At 50.6% G+C, this 14,422-nt stretch overlaps 1 long non-coding RNA gene across 1 annotated transcript; it reads right to left on the minus strand.

Moving 5' to 3' along the window:
* Window positions 1-297: 297 nt before the first annotated feature.
* On the minus strand, window positions 298-5,236 carry LOC129345237 (uncharacterized). Its single transcript, XR_008598486.1, has 3 exons — window positions 5,138-5,236; window positions 863-973; window positions 298-424 (listed from the first exon to the last, which is right to left on the minus strand). It is a non-coding gene; the product is annotated as an uncharacterized LOC129345237 (long non-coding RNA).
* Between the last annotated feature and the right edge of the window lie 9,186 nt (window positions 5,237-14,422).

Here is a 14,422-nt window from a genome sequence, read left to right on the forward strand (position 1 = left end):
GGGCACTAATGGGAAGCCTATTGACAGCTATTACAAATTTTTATATATATATATATATATATATAGAATTCAAACCTAACACTCACTCACTAATGCTTTCCCTGCTGAGTCCCTATTTAGTTTTTTAAAAAAAACTAGGCTCGGTTTCCCTAATAATTATGTTGAGGGCAATTATCCACTGATCACCTACCAACTGGCCTACCTACCTAAGAGACACTATTTAGCGGGACCGATGTATCTGTGGTATGTCGGTGTGGGGTGTGGATGTGGTGTTTTGAAGATGAGCCTCCCCCCTCCCAAGCTAGCAAGAACCCACCCCCAAGGCCACCCAAATGTCAACCCGGACTCGCTCACACTAACACCAGTCCTGCAGTCCAGCGATGTTCAGGCGGTCTTGCAGCTGGTCCTCCTCTCCTCCACGATGCTGTCAAGAAAATTGGAAATGTTAGCAGAGTCAACACCACACGCCGCACACGCAACCCCAAAATTCAAGGCCCCGTTGCACAAGCCAAGTCAGCCCCCCCCCCCTTAAAGGCTAGGGCCAACCAGCAGCAAAACAAAACACATCCACCCAGCAGAGCTTCTGGCCTGTGCAGGCCAGAAGCTGGCACACTCATTTTTTAGTCCTGTGAAACAGCAGTTCATGCCCACCCCACACTCAAACTTGAAAAATGAAACATGAAAGAAAGCTGGCACTGCGATCAATGCTGGCCCCCCTAACCCCCAAACAATATCCTCTTGCCCAACCAGAAAATGCCCCCCCCCCCCGGCCCAAGCCATAAAGACAGAGCCAAAGCATATGCTCGCAGGTAGGCACAGCAGCAGACATAAGCTCAAAAACCAAATTTAACAACAACCCTACCAGTCCACCAGTGCAGATGTCCAGCAATGTTGATCCTCCACGCAGAGATCTGCAGGCCGATGTCCACCAAGTGCAGTCCAGTCCAGAAGAGGTCCACCAACGATAAACAACCTGAATGTGAAGCAAAACAGTGAGTGCCAGGCCAGCAAACGGGAAGGGTTACCAAAGCCGGAGCAGCAGGCCTGTGTGTGGGCCGAAGGCTGGCACAGTTGATCAGGACGGAGCCTGTTGGGAATCCTTGCAAGCAGGGGACCAGACACAGAAACGCAAGCCACACCATTCCAGATTGTGGAGCACAACTGTGAGTGCCAGGCCAGCAACCAAAAAGGGTTACCTTGGCCAAAGCAGCATACCTGTGTGTGGCCCACAGGCTGGCACAGTTGATCAGGACGGAGCCTGTTGGGAATCCTTGCTAGCAGGGGACCAGACACAGAACAGCAAGCCACACCATTCCAGATTGTGAAGCACAACTGTGAGAGCCAGCCAGAAGAAAGGCTTCTGGCCTGTGTAGGCCCGAAGCTGGCACACTCTGGTTTTAATCTTCAAACAGTGGATCAAGCTTAAAGAAGGCAAGCACAACAACCAATGCTGAACCCCCCCCCCCACCATCAAAGATTGTCTGCCCAACCTGTCCCCCAGGCCATACCTGTGTGTGGCCCACAGGCTGGCACAGTTGATCAGGACGGAGCCTGTTGGGAATCCTTGCTAGCAGGGGACCAGACACAGAAAGGCAAGCCACACCATTCCAGATTGTGAAGCACAACTGTGAGAGCCAGCCAGAAGAAAGGCTTCTGGCCTGTGTAGGCCCAAAGCTGGCACACTCTGGTTTTAATCTTAAAACAGTGGATCAAGCTTAAAGAAGGCAAGCACAACAACCAATGCTGAAACCCCCCCCCCCCACCATCAAAGATTGTCTGCCCAACCTGTCCCCCAGGCCATACCTGTGTGTGGCCCACAGGCTGGCACAGTTGATCAGGACGGAGCCTGTTGGGAATCCTTGCTAGCAGGGGACCAGACACAGAAAGGCAAGCCACACCATTCCAGATTGTGAAGCACAACTGTGAGAGCCAGCCAGAAGAAAGGCTTCTGGCCTGTGTAGGCCCAAAGCTGGCACACTCTGGTTTTAATCTTAAAACAGTGGATCAAGCTTAAAGAAGGCAAGCACAACAACCAATGCTGAACCCCCCCCCCCACCATCAAACATTGTCTGCCCAACCTGTCCCCCAGGCCATACCTGTGTGTGGCCCACAGGCTGGCACAGTTGATCAGGACGGAGCCTGTTGGGAATCCTTGCTAGCAGGGGACCAGACACAGAAAGGCAAGCCACACCATTCCAGATTGTGAAGCACAACTGTGAGAGCCAGCCAGAAGAAAGGCTTCTGGCCTGTGTAGGCCCGAAGCTGGCACACTCTGGTTTTAATCTTCAAACAGTGGATCAAGCTTAAAGAAGGCAAGCACAACAACCAATGCTGAAACCCCCCCCCCCCCACCATCAAACATTGTCTGCCCAACCTGTCCCCCAGGCCATACCTGTGTGTGGCCCACAGGCTGGCACAGTTGATCAGGACGGAGCCTGTTGGGAATCCTTGCTAGCAGGGGACCAGACACAGAAAGGCAAGCCACACCATTACAGATTGTGAAGCACAACTGTGAGAGCCAGCCAGAAGAAAGGCTTCTGGCCTGTGTAGGCCCAAAGCTGGCACACTCTGGTTTTAATCTTCAAACAGTGGATCAAGCTTAAAGAAGGCAAGCACAACAACCAATGCTGAAACCCCCCCCCCCCCACCATCAAAGATTGTCTGCCCAACCTGTCCCCCAGGCCATACCTGTGTGTGGCCCACAGGCTGGCACAGTTGATCAGGACGGAGCCTGTTGGGAATCCTTGCTAGCAGGGGACCAGACACAGAAAGGCAAGCCACACCATTCCAGATTGTGAAGCACAACTGTGAGAGCCAGCCAGAAGAAAGGCTTCTGGCCTGTGTAGGCCCAAAGCTGGCACACTCTGGTTTTAATCTTAAAACAGTGGATCAAGCTTAAAGAAGGCAAGCACAACAACCAATGCTGAAACCCCCCCCCCCCCCCCACCATCAAAGATTGTCTGCCCAACCTGTCCCCCAGGCCATACCTGTGTGTGGCCCACAGGCTGGCACAGTTGATCAGGACGGAGCCTGTTGGGAATCCTTGCTAGCAGGGGACCAGACACAGAAAGGCAAGCCACACCATTCCAGATTGTGAAGCACAACTGTGAGAGCCAGCCAGAAGAAAGGCTTCTGGCCTGTGTAGGCCCGAAGCTGGCACACTCTGGTTTTAATCTTCAAACAGTGGATCAAGCTTAAAGAAGGCAAGCACAACAACCAAAGCTGAAACCCCCCCCCCCCACCATCAAACATTGTCTGCCCAACCTGTCCCCCAGGCCATACCTGTGTGTGGCCCACAGGCTGGCACAGTTGATCAGGACGGAGCCTGTTGGGAATCCTTGCTAGCAGGGGACCAGACACAGAAAGGCAAGCCACACCATTACAGATTGTGAAGCACAACTGTGAGAGCCAGCCAGAAGAAAGGCTTCTGGCCTGTGTAGGCCCAAAGCTGGCACACTCTGGTTTTAATCTTCAAACAGTGGATCAAGCTTAAAGAAGGCAAGCACAACAACCAATGCTGAAACCCCCCCCCCCCACCATCAAAGATTGTCTGCCCAACCTGTCCCCCAGGCCATACCTGTGTGTGGCCCACAGGCTGGCACAGTTGATCAGGACGGAGCCTGTTGGGAATCCTTGCTAGCAGGGGACCAGACACAGAAAGGCAAGCCACACCATTCCAGATTGTGAAGCACAACTGTGAGAGCCAGCCAGAAGAAAGGCTTCTGGCCTGTGTAGGCCCAAAGCTGGCACACTCTGGTTTTAATCTTAAAACAGTGGATCAAGCTTAAAGAAGGCAAGCACAACAACCAATGCTGAACCCCCCCCCCCCACCATCAAACATTGTCTGCCCAACCTGTCCCCCAGGCCATACCTGTGTGTGGCCCACAGGCTGGCACAGTTGATCAGGACGGAGCCTGTTGGGAATCCTTGCAAGCAGGGGACCAGACACAGAAAAGCAAGCCACACCATTCCAGATTGTGAAGCACAACTGTGAGAGCCAGCCAGAAGAAAGGCTTCTGGCCTGTGTAGGCCCAAAGCTGGCACACTCTGGTTTTAATCTTAAAACAGTGGATCAAGCTTAAAGAAGGCAAGCACAACAACCAATGCTGAACCCCCCCCCCCACCATCAAAGATTGTCTGCCCAACCTGTCCCCCAGGCCATACCTGTGTGTGGCCCACAGGCTGGCACAGTTGATCAGGACGGAGCCTGTTGGGAATCCTTGCTAGCAGGGGACCAGACACAGAAAGGCAAGCCACACCATTCCAGATTGTGAAGCACAACTGTGAGAGCCAGCCAGAAGAAAGGCTTCTGGCCTGTGTAGGCCCGAAGCTGGCACACTCTGGTTTTAATCTTAAAACAGTGGATCAAGCTTAAAGAAGGCAAGCACAACAACCAATGCTGAACCCCCCCCCCCACCATCAAAGATTGTCTGCCCAACCTGTCCCCCAGGCCATACCTGTGTGTGGCCCACAGGCTGGCACAGTTGATCAGGACGGAGCCTGTTGGGAATCCTTGCTAGCAGGGGACCAGACACAGAAAGGCAAGCCACACCATTCCAGATTGTGAAGCACAACTGTGAGAGCCAGCCAGAAGAAAGGCTTCTGGCCTGTGTAGGCCCAAAGCTGGCACACTCTGGTTTTAATCTTAAAACAGTGGATCAAGCTTAAAGAAGGCAAGCACAACAACCAATGCTGAAACCCCCCCCCCACCATCAAACATTGTCTGCCCAACCTGTCCCCCAGGCCATACCTGTGTGTGGCCCACAGGCTGGCACAGTTGATCAGGACGGAGCCTGTTGGGAATCCTTGCAAGCAGGGGACCAGACACAGAAAAGCAAGCCACACCATTCCAGATTGTGGAGCACAACTGTGAGAGCCAGCCAGAAGAAAGGCTTCTGGCCTGTGTAGGCCCAAAGCTGGCACACTCTTGTTTTAATCTTAAAACAGTGGATCAAGCTTAAAGAAGGCAAGCACAACAACCAATGCTGAAACCCCCACCCCACCATCAAACATTGTCTGCCCAACCTGTCCCCCAGGCCATGCCAAGAATAAACTGCAACACCTTTTTGCAGAGGCAGGCCACAGCAGCACATTGCCCAGCATCAAAAAAATTTACAAAAATTTTAAAAAGGCCTACCAGGTGTCCTCTCAGGATGTCCAGCACAGTTGATCCTCCAGGCAGATGTCCTCCAGGCTCCAGGTGCAGTCTCTCTTCTTCTCCTCTCTCGGTCACAGCTCAGCAGCAGCAGCAACAGAAGTGTTCCAGACAGTCTTGCTCCAAATTTAAATCCCCTGCTGCAGCCTCAGCCAAAGATTTAAATCTATTGGCTGGCATGAGAATGCAGCAGTGGGATTGGTGACTCCTAAAGTCCCCAGTCCCCTGCCTTTCCCCACCCACACTCCAAGAGCCACCCTCCTCCTGCTCCCCCTCCCCTACCTGTTAGTTTTGGCGGGAATCTCTGCTGCTTTGCAAATGCAAAGTGCAATGCAATGCTTGCACCTTGCATTTGCAAGGCAAAGCAGGATTCCCTATCCTCCTTTGCAAGAGGGGTGGGGGGTGACAGAAGGAGTGAGTGATTCACTCCTTCTCCCCCCCTCCCCTCTTCTAAGAGCCTGCAGGAAGCCTTTGCTTCCAGCAGGATTTTGCTAGCCGCTTGCTAAGGCAAACGGCTAGCAAAATCAAAATGGCGATTCTCGAATGCCGAAAGAATGCCGAAAGAATCCCGAAACGTTTCGGGTTTTTCTTTCGGCAATCCCGAAACGTTTCGGCATTCCCCGAAACGTTTCGGGATTCTTGAAGAATGCCGAAACACTTTTGTTTCGGCATTCTTTCGGCATTCAGAATGCCGAAACGCACATCCCTATTCCATTGGCTCACGAGAAGACGGAGGGTCCATCTACGGTACTCACTTTCTTGGGTATTGAGTTGGACACGGTTCAGCAATCCTTGCGATTGCCTTTTGATAAAGTCGAGGAGCTCAGGGCCCGTCTGCAGGATTTTAGGGGTAAGCGCAAGGCTTCCTTGGTTGAGCTGCAACAGCTTGTGGGGCACCTTAATTTTGCGTGCAAAGCTGTAGCCCCTGGGAGGCCATTTTTGCGTCGCTTTTGCGACGCTATGGCTCACCTGCGTGCACCCTATCACAGGTTGCGAGTTTCAGGCGGTATGCGCGCCGACTTAGAGGTGTGGATGGAATTTTTGAGGGATTTTAACGGCATTACCTTTTGGCGGGATGACTTGCTACTTGAGGCAGAGTTGCAGGTTACGTCTGACGCCTCTGGCTCCACTGGCTTCAGAGTTTATTTCCGGAGGCACTGGTGCGCTGAGCAGTGGCCTGCTGATTGGCTGGCATCAGACATGGTTAAGGACTTAACTTTTTTAGAGTTTTTTCCCATTCTGGTGGCAGTTCAATTATGGGGTGTGGAGCTGGCAAACCACACTGTCCACTTTGGGTGTGACAATTTGGCTGTGGTGCATGTCGTCAACTCCTTGACCTCTAAGTCCACACTGGTTATGCGATTGGTAAGGGCATTTACATTATTGTGCCTGCAGCGCAATATATTGTTCAAGGCTAGGCACGTTCCAGGCGTATGCAACGGTGTGGCGGACGCTTTGTCTCGCCAACAGATGGAGCGTTTCTGGCAGCTTGCCCCAGAGGCGGATCCTCGTCCGGCAGTGATGCCTCCAGAGCTTTGGCTGCTTGGGAGGTCGAGGCGTGCCGCGCCATCCAGCTAGCCATCGCACCCAGTACAAGGAGGGCATATTGGAGAGCGGTAGGCCAGTTAGAAGGGTTCAGACGGGAAGCTGGCATTGGGAGTGCCTGGCCCATTCCGGTAGAGCACATCCTTCAGTTCTGTGTACACCAGAAGGAGCGGGGGCTGGTGGTGAAGTCCATTAAGGGGCAACTGGCCGCCCTCGCCTTTGTTAGCAAAGCTCGGGGATTTCCTGAGGCCACTGGGGATTTCCGGGTGAGGAAAGTGCTCGAGGGTAGGTCCAGGGAATGCGCGGTCCACAGGGATCCGCGACAACCCATTTCCCCGTCCGTACTTAAGGGCCTTGGTGCGGTATGGAAAACGGTTTGTGCGTCAGGATACGAGGCGAGGCTCTTTCATGCGGCCGCATTGACGGCCTTTTTTGGGGCCCTCCAGGTTGGTGAGCTGGTGGTCTCATCCGGCAAGGATGCCTCGGGCCGTGCTCTTATGGCCAGTGACCTAGTTTTTGAAGGAGATACGGTTTCTCTGACAATCCGCTGGTCCAAGACGGACCAGATGTGTAAGGGGACTTGTGTTCGGCTGGGCTCTTGCTCTGATGTGGAGCTGTGCCCTGTCCGTGCATTGAGAAGGTATTGGTAAGTGCGGGGTCGGGGGCAAGGATGCCTTTTCCGGCACCAGGATGGCTTCCCCTTAACTCGCTACCAGTTCTGGGCGGTGACTAAGCGAGCTCTGGCGGCGCTGGGTCTGCAAGGCGTGAGTTTTGGGACTCATTCCTTTCGAATTGGAGCGGCTTCGACGGCCGCTGCCATGGGGTATTCGGGTCAGGTTATCCAAAAGGTTGGTAGGTGGCGGTCCGCGGCTTACCGCTCCTATGTGCGTCCTTTAAAGCATGTTTAAACGTTACTAATTGTTGTTTTTCTTAGGTCCTGCGTCGCGGGTTGGACGTCAGCGCATCTTGATATGTGGGCACAGTTTTGTGTTCTGGGCTGCCCATCAAGCATGCAGGACGCCGGCTGGGTCTCAGCTGGGGTTTAGCGACCGGGCTACGGTGGAATGGCGGGGCCGTCGGGGCCTTCGGTGGCCGGGCCTGTTGCCATTGTTGTTTGGAGTTGGGTGTGACACGCCACCCAACATCCTGGTTATACATCTAGGGGGAAACGATTTGGGACTGATGCAGGGTAAGGCATTATCTTCTCAGGCGCTATTTGATATGCACCTTATTGCGGCACGTTGGCCGGGGGTGCTGATCATGTGGTCAGCTATGATCCCTCGGCGGGTTTGGAGGGAGGCTAAAGATCGCCAGGCCATTGAGCGGGCGAGGATGAAGGCCAATAGGGCCATCCAAAAGGGTTTGGGGGACGGGTTAGGCGTTTATTTGCCTCACCCTCGGATCAGGGCCGAATTCCCCGACCTCTACAGGGGTGATGGGGTGCACTTGTCTCAGACAGGTAACATGATTTTTATAGGGGATCTGCGGCAAGGACTTCAGTTGGCCTTAGGCCACCAGTGGGGCACCAGGCCCTAAGCAGAGGCTTGGCCCGGGCGTTGGCTGGTTTGTAGGAGTAGGGTGCGGGACGGTGAGCTCCCTTGGCGCTTCCCTATGTGGGAAGAGGGGCCTGCCTAAAGGGCTGGTACTGCTGTGACGGCTGCCAGGCCCACAGGCAGGCTGCCTTCGGGAAACCCTGCCTGAGAGTCCTTTCCCTCACTGCTATACGGCTGAGGTGTCAGGAGCTTAAAGGGGGGTGACCAAAGTTGCCTGGCCGGCTGGGTCCGCCCCATCCATTGGATGGGTCCCACCTGGGGCTTCGGGGGCTCGCCCAGACAGGTCAAGGCGGTGGTCCAGGATGGGATACCGTGGCTTGACCTGTACCGCTTTAGGTCCTTGCCGCTGTTTGGCTTGTGTTGTCTGTATTAAGTTAATAAAGTGGCCCTTAGATCCAACCTGGTGTCCGTCTCTTTTCTGAATGGGGTGGCAATTCGGCCCCTTCCTGGCAAGCAGCTTTGCTGCTCAGCCAGGGGCTGTCCATTGCCACTCCTGAGGGATGGACGGCACCACCCCTCTGCTCCTTATAAGGAGTGGCTGGGAGGGCGGAGCGAGCATTGCGACGCAGCTTTGCCCTCCCAGCTCAGTGCTGCTCAGTCGCTTGGCCCACCCGCCTCTCCCTATGTTATGGGTGCAGGATAAGCCGGCTGCCGTACGGAGCCAGGTAGGAATTTTTTTCCCCCTTTCCGAATTGGCTTAGGAAAAGGGGGGTTTTTCTCCTACCTTGCATCTATACTTGGGGATTGAGGAATTTGGTGCGAGGTGGTGCCTGTTAGATGAGTCATGGCTGGTTTGTAGGAGTAGAGTGCGGGACGGTAAGCTCCCTTGGCACTTCCCTATGTGGGAAGAGGGGCCTGCCTAAAGGGCTGGTACTGCTGTGACGGCTGCCAGGCCCACAGGCAGGCTGCCTTCAGGAAACCCTGCCTGAGAGTCCTTTCCCTCACTGCTATATGGCTGAGGTGTCAGGAGCTTAAAGGGGGGTGACCAAAGTTGCCTGGCCGGCTGGGTCCGCCCCATCCATTGGATGGGTCCCACCTGGGGCTTCGGGGGCTCGCCCAGACAGGTCAAGGCGGTGGTCCAGGATGGGACACCATGGCTTGACCTGTACCGCTTTAGGTCCTTGCCGCTGTTTGGCTTGTGTTGTCTGTATTAAGTTAATAAAGTGGCCCTTAGATCCAACCTGGTGTCCGTCTCTTTTCTGAATGGGGTGGCAATGATAGACTAACTTGTTTTATTCATGGTCACTTTAAACTGCTCATTTGCCACGACTGACATGAAATCTGCATGGATCTCTTGGAAATATGGAAGATACTCCTTCAGGACAAACCTCTTTGGACCTATGCACACATGCCTTTTTTCCCACCCATTCTTCCCACACAAGTGAAGGCACTCTGTTATTAAAAAAAAATAGCCAGCACAAACAACCCGCCAATTTCCTCATTGTAAATTTTAAAATTGTGTAATTCTTTACTCGTCATTACTTTTGTCTTCCTGATGTTCAGCTGTAATCCTGCTTTGGTGTGTTTTTTTTAACCTTCCTCAGTCGCCATTTCAAGTCTTCACTATTTTCTGCTAGTAACGTGGTGTCATTTGCATATCTCCAATTGTTAATGTTCTTTCCACCAATTTTCACTCCACCTTCTTCTAGATCTAATCCATCTTTCGTTATGATATACTCTACATAGAGGTTGAACAGGTACAGAGATAATATGCATCTTTGTCTGACACCCTTGCCAACTGGAAACCATTTTGTCAAACCATTCACCTGCACCGTTCGTGTCCATTTGGGTAACAGATTAATTGGTGAAGCCACGTGGGTAACACTCTGCACCTCTGAGTATTGTTGTGAGTTGTGACACATGTCTCAGAATACAAATGTAAGGAAAATCTCCCTAGAGAAACTTTCACAGGTGTCCGTGTGTAAGTGTGGACCTTGTGTGTTTAACAAGAGCAACTATCTGGGTTGGGAATCTTTTCCCCTTTTCCCCTTTTTGAGGCCATGCTATCAAGACTCTCTTACATTCCATGTGTCAGAAGACAGAGTCTAAGCGGATTGCATAATGGGCAGCATGCAGTTCATCCTTGGGACCTTATTCCCATCGTGAGTTATCAAGGGTTGGTTGGAAGTTAAGACAAGTTTCCCCCTGCCCTTTCCTAAGACTCAATTGCAAGCTGTCATTTTATGCCCAATAGCAGAAGGGACCCTCCTGTGCCGCCGCTTTGAGTTCCCAAGGTTAGTGCCCCTTGGAAGAACAGCCCTGTGCATCTGTCGTGGTGAAAAGCTTGTTAAGGGTTTCGACATTTTCCTGGACAGTGAAGCAAGGTACCCCTCCCTGCTGAAAAATTTGGCACTTGTACTTGACCAATTGGCTCCATTTGGTTCTTAGAATAATATAATCATAGGATTCGAAGGGACCTCTGGGTTCATCTAGCCCACCCGCCTGCACACTGCAGGAAATTCACAAATACCTCCCCCCTGCACACACACACACACATCCAGTGATCCCTGCTCCATGCCCAGAAGATGGCAAAACACCATCAGGATCCCTAGACAAACTTGCCTGTGGAAAATTGCTACCTGATCCCAAGCTGGTGATCAGCTTTACCCTGGGTATGTAAGAAGGGGCTCTCATATTCTCTATAGTGTACTATCAGGTACCACTGTGTATGTTATTTAGATTACATATAGTAGCATTAAATAAGAAACTGACACATAATTTTTGTTAAAAGGTTCATTAGTCAGTACACGTGAGACTCCTTGCTTTTATTGGTTCACAGAATAAGCACTGCTGTCAGATGGCCATCTAGCCTCTGTTTAAAAACCTCCAAAGAAGGAGAGCCCACCACCTCCTGCGGAAGCCTGTTCCACTGAAGGGCTGCTGCAAATGTCAGGAAGTTCTTCCTAATGCCCTTCCCTCTGCTGCTCCGCAAACCCGAGCCAAGTGTCAGCTGTAAGTTTCAGTGAGTTCATTTTCCACCTTGCCTCTCTACCGGATAGTAGAACTAAGTTTTTTTTTTTTTAAAAAAAGGATTAGGGCAAATCCTCCCCATCTCTGAACTGAGGTTTTAGCATCTAAAGGTAAAGCAAAGTTAAAAGCCTGCATAAGAACAGAAAAACAGATTTAAAGACCAGCTGCATTAGATCACTGGTCCATCTAGTCCAGCATACTGTTTCATACAGTGGCCAACTAGTTGTCTTGGAGGGCCAGATAATGAGGGCATATGAAGACAAGACTTTTCCTGTCTGCTTCCTCAGTAGATGAGGGCCCTGTTCAGTCACTAGTATTGCATATTGGAAATTATTTTCCCCTGTGTAAAATAAAATGATCATGTGAGCCTTGTTCCACAGTCTGAAAGAGTATTGCCTGGGCCACCTAAAGGAGAGCTTCCTACCTGATGCATTTGAGGTGAACAGGTATGCTGAGGTATAAAGGTATGGGGAGGATTGCAGTGGTCCTTTTAAAAAAAATGATTTTTTCATTCAGAAAATCTATAGTGGTTATACTGATTCAAGTCTGGAAGGAAACAGAAAGAGAAATTCTGTTTCTTAGAGAGAGAATTATTCATATTCATGCCCAGAAACTGGGTGGAAGAAATCAATGAAGACTTCCAGGACCACTTTCATATTCAGCTAGACTGCATGAGATGAAAGGGGAAGGCGGGTCTCTATTTGTAAGGTCTGCACTGCAGTGGGGCATCTTCAGCTGTCTGTTTCATTGGTACAAGACTGTGATTGGTTGTTCTGAATATAGAAACTTGAGTTGAAAGCCGCCTTCTGTTTCGAGTCCAACTTGGTGAACTGGAATAATTATTTTCTCTTACCCAAAAGTTATTCTTTCTCATGACAGGAAAAAAATATTTATCAGACTATGTAACTCTTTATGGGTGAAAACATAGTCTTCTAAAACAATGATCAGAACTGGGGGAAATGTTAGGGCTGCCATTCTCCTTGGTGGAATCAGGGAATTCACCAACCCAAGCTGCCACTTCCTGCAATTGTTCACCTGGCCATTAGGAGGGAAAGAGGGGGGAAAGGAGAATTTAACAGCTGCCTGGCACACTTTCTGGTGATGTAATGCTATTGCAGGCAATGCTCTGACATCACTTTCTTTGCGCCCTCAAGTGATATCAGCACATCACCATGTGAAGTACAACAACAACAACAACAACAACAACAACAACAACAACAACAACAACAACTGTGCTTATATACCGCTGTGCTAGACAGATTAGTGCCTCACCCAGAGCCGTGAACAAGTCAGTTTTATTATTATTCCCACAACGCAGCTGGGGAGCTGGGGCTGGGAGGAGTGGCTTACCCAAGGCCACCTACTGAGCTCATGGCAGGAGTGGGAGTCGAACCAACATAGTGCTGTTTCACAGCCCAACAACATAACCACTTTGCTACCATAGAGTTTTCCTGAAATACCAGAGTGATTCTGGTGGGCTTGGTAACATGATGTCATCACTTCCAGTTGTAACGTCATCATCACATCAATAGCAACATCGTTACATCACGAGCAATCATGTCAGGCAGCTGGTAAATCCTGTCCCCTACCCTGGCAGCCCTGGAGAACTTGGTTAATGGAAGACCTGTGGTAACTTATATGGATTTTCAAATTATCCCAACTGATTTACTGACTCCATCACACTGAATGATGAGTCCAAAATTTAGTAACGGCCATCCTGAACAAGATATTAAACTTATGCACATGTTTTTTTTAAAATATGAAATAGGACAGGAAGGTGTTGGTGGGTCTTACTTGCTGAGCAGCTTTTGATAGGCTAATCAGCCCAAAGGAGGGAAGGAGGCCAATTAAAGCAATTAAAGTGTGAGTGTGACATATATGGGCAGACAATTAATTAGTATTTTAAAATGTTGTGCAAAGGATGGGTCATAATCAAAAGACTGTCCCAGGGAGAGTATAAAAGGACAGTCCATCTTCATCTCCTTCAACAACTTCACCAGCTCCTTTCTTCAGAAAACTGGTAAGTTTGTTTCTGATCCGATTGCTTTAGTGAATATTCAAATGCTTCTTTGACAGGTGGTTGGGTCTTGCAAGACAGGTTTCTGTAGTCCTTGTTTATTCCTTTCCTTAAAACTTTCTCTCTCTGTCTTTGATTCTCCCTCTCTTTCTCCCTTCCTCTGACTATCTCTCTAATTTCGTAAGAATATGGGCTACAGGCCTTGAAACAAATTCACAATTTTTTTCTGCTTGGTATCTCTGTGGCCTTGGATTACAATTAGAGATGGGCACGATCCACATTACAATAAAAAAAACCCCACGATAATGGTGATTGCGTGATTGTGACCCGGCGGATCGTGATCATCCACGGCCAACGATCCAGTGATCAGGAGAGGCCTGGATTGGGGCGATCAGGCTCAGTTTGGGGATCCAGACACTCAGGCCAGCAATCTATTCCCCTGGCAATGGAGCCAGGGGAATGCCTGAGCTCTGTTTGTCCTCCTTCTGTCGTCCTTGAAACCCCAATGGAAGCCCAGCTTTCCTTGATCAGCAGGGCTTCCTTCCAACCACGGAGTAGCAAAGCAGTCACAAGTTGGGAGAAGACATCCAGGGGAGGGAGGGCGAAGGGGGTATTCTGTAGCCACAGGCACTCCAATTTCATCCCTGCAAACCCTGATAGGCAGCTCTGACGGCCAAACACAGACCTCCTGTGTTGCTGAATGGGACACATGCCATGGGCTCCCAGGCTGGGTTTCACTTTCTGCGAGCAGTGGAGTGGGACAGAGCTCTTGCTTGCTACTTGCTAGCCTTTGGAGAGAAAGAGAGACTGAGAGAGTCGGCCACTGCCACAACCCACCTTCCCACATAGCTGGGAATACCAGTGTGCCCCACTTTGCCATCCACGATCCACGGCTCGGGAATGGGAGATGATCGGTGTGGATCGTTAATTCATCTGGATCATTAATTTTTTTGGGATCATGCCCATCTCTAGTTACAATCCCCAAATTTAATACTCCTTTCTCATAACTAAAAAACTTCTAAACACTTCTAAAAAACTTCTAAACACTGTGACAGTCAAGACAATTAGAGCCTTGCATACTGAATTGCATAGGGGTTGTGTTCACTTGATATCAACTTTCAAAGGGGTTATGCACTGGGCCAAGTTGAGCTGCTAAAAATCAGGATCCAGAGAAGTTAACCA

The sequence above is a fragment of the Eublepharis macularius genome, chromosome 1 (assembly GCF_028583425.1).
Source record: "Eublepharis macularius isolate TG4126 chromosome 1, MPM_Emac_v1.0, whole genome shotgun sequence".
NCBI classification, from domain to species: Eukaryota; Metazoa; Chordata; class Lepidosauria; order Squamata; family Eublepharidae; genus Eublepharis; species Eublepharis macularius.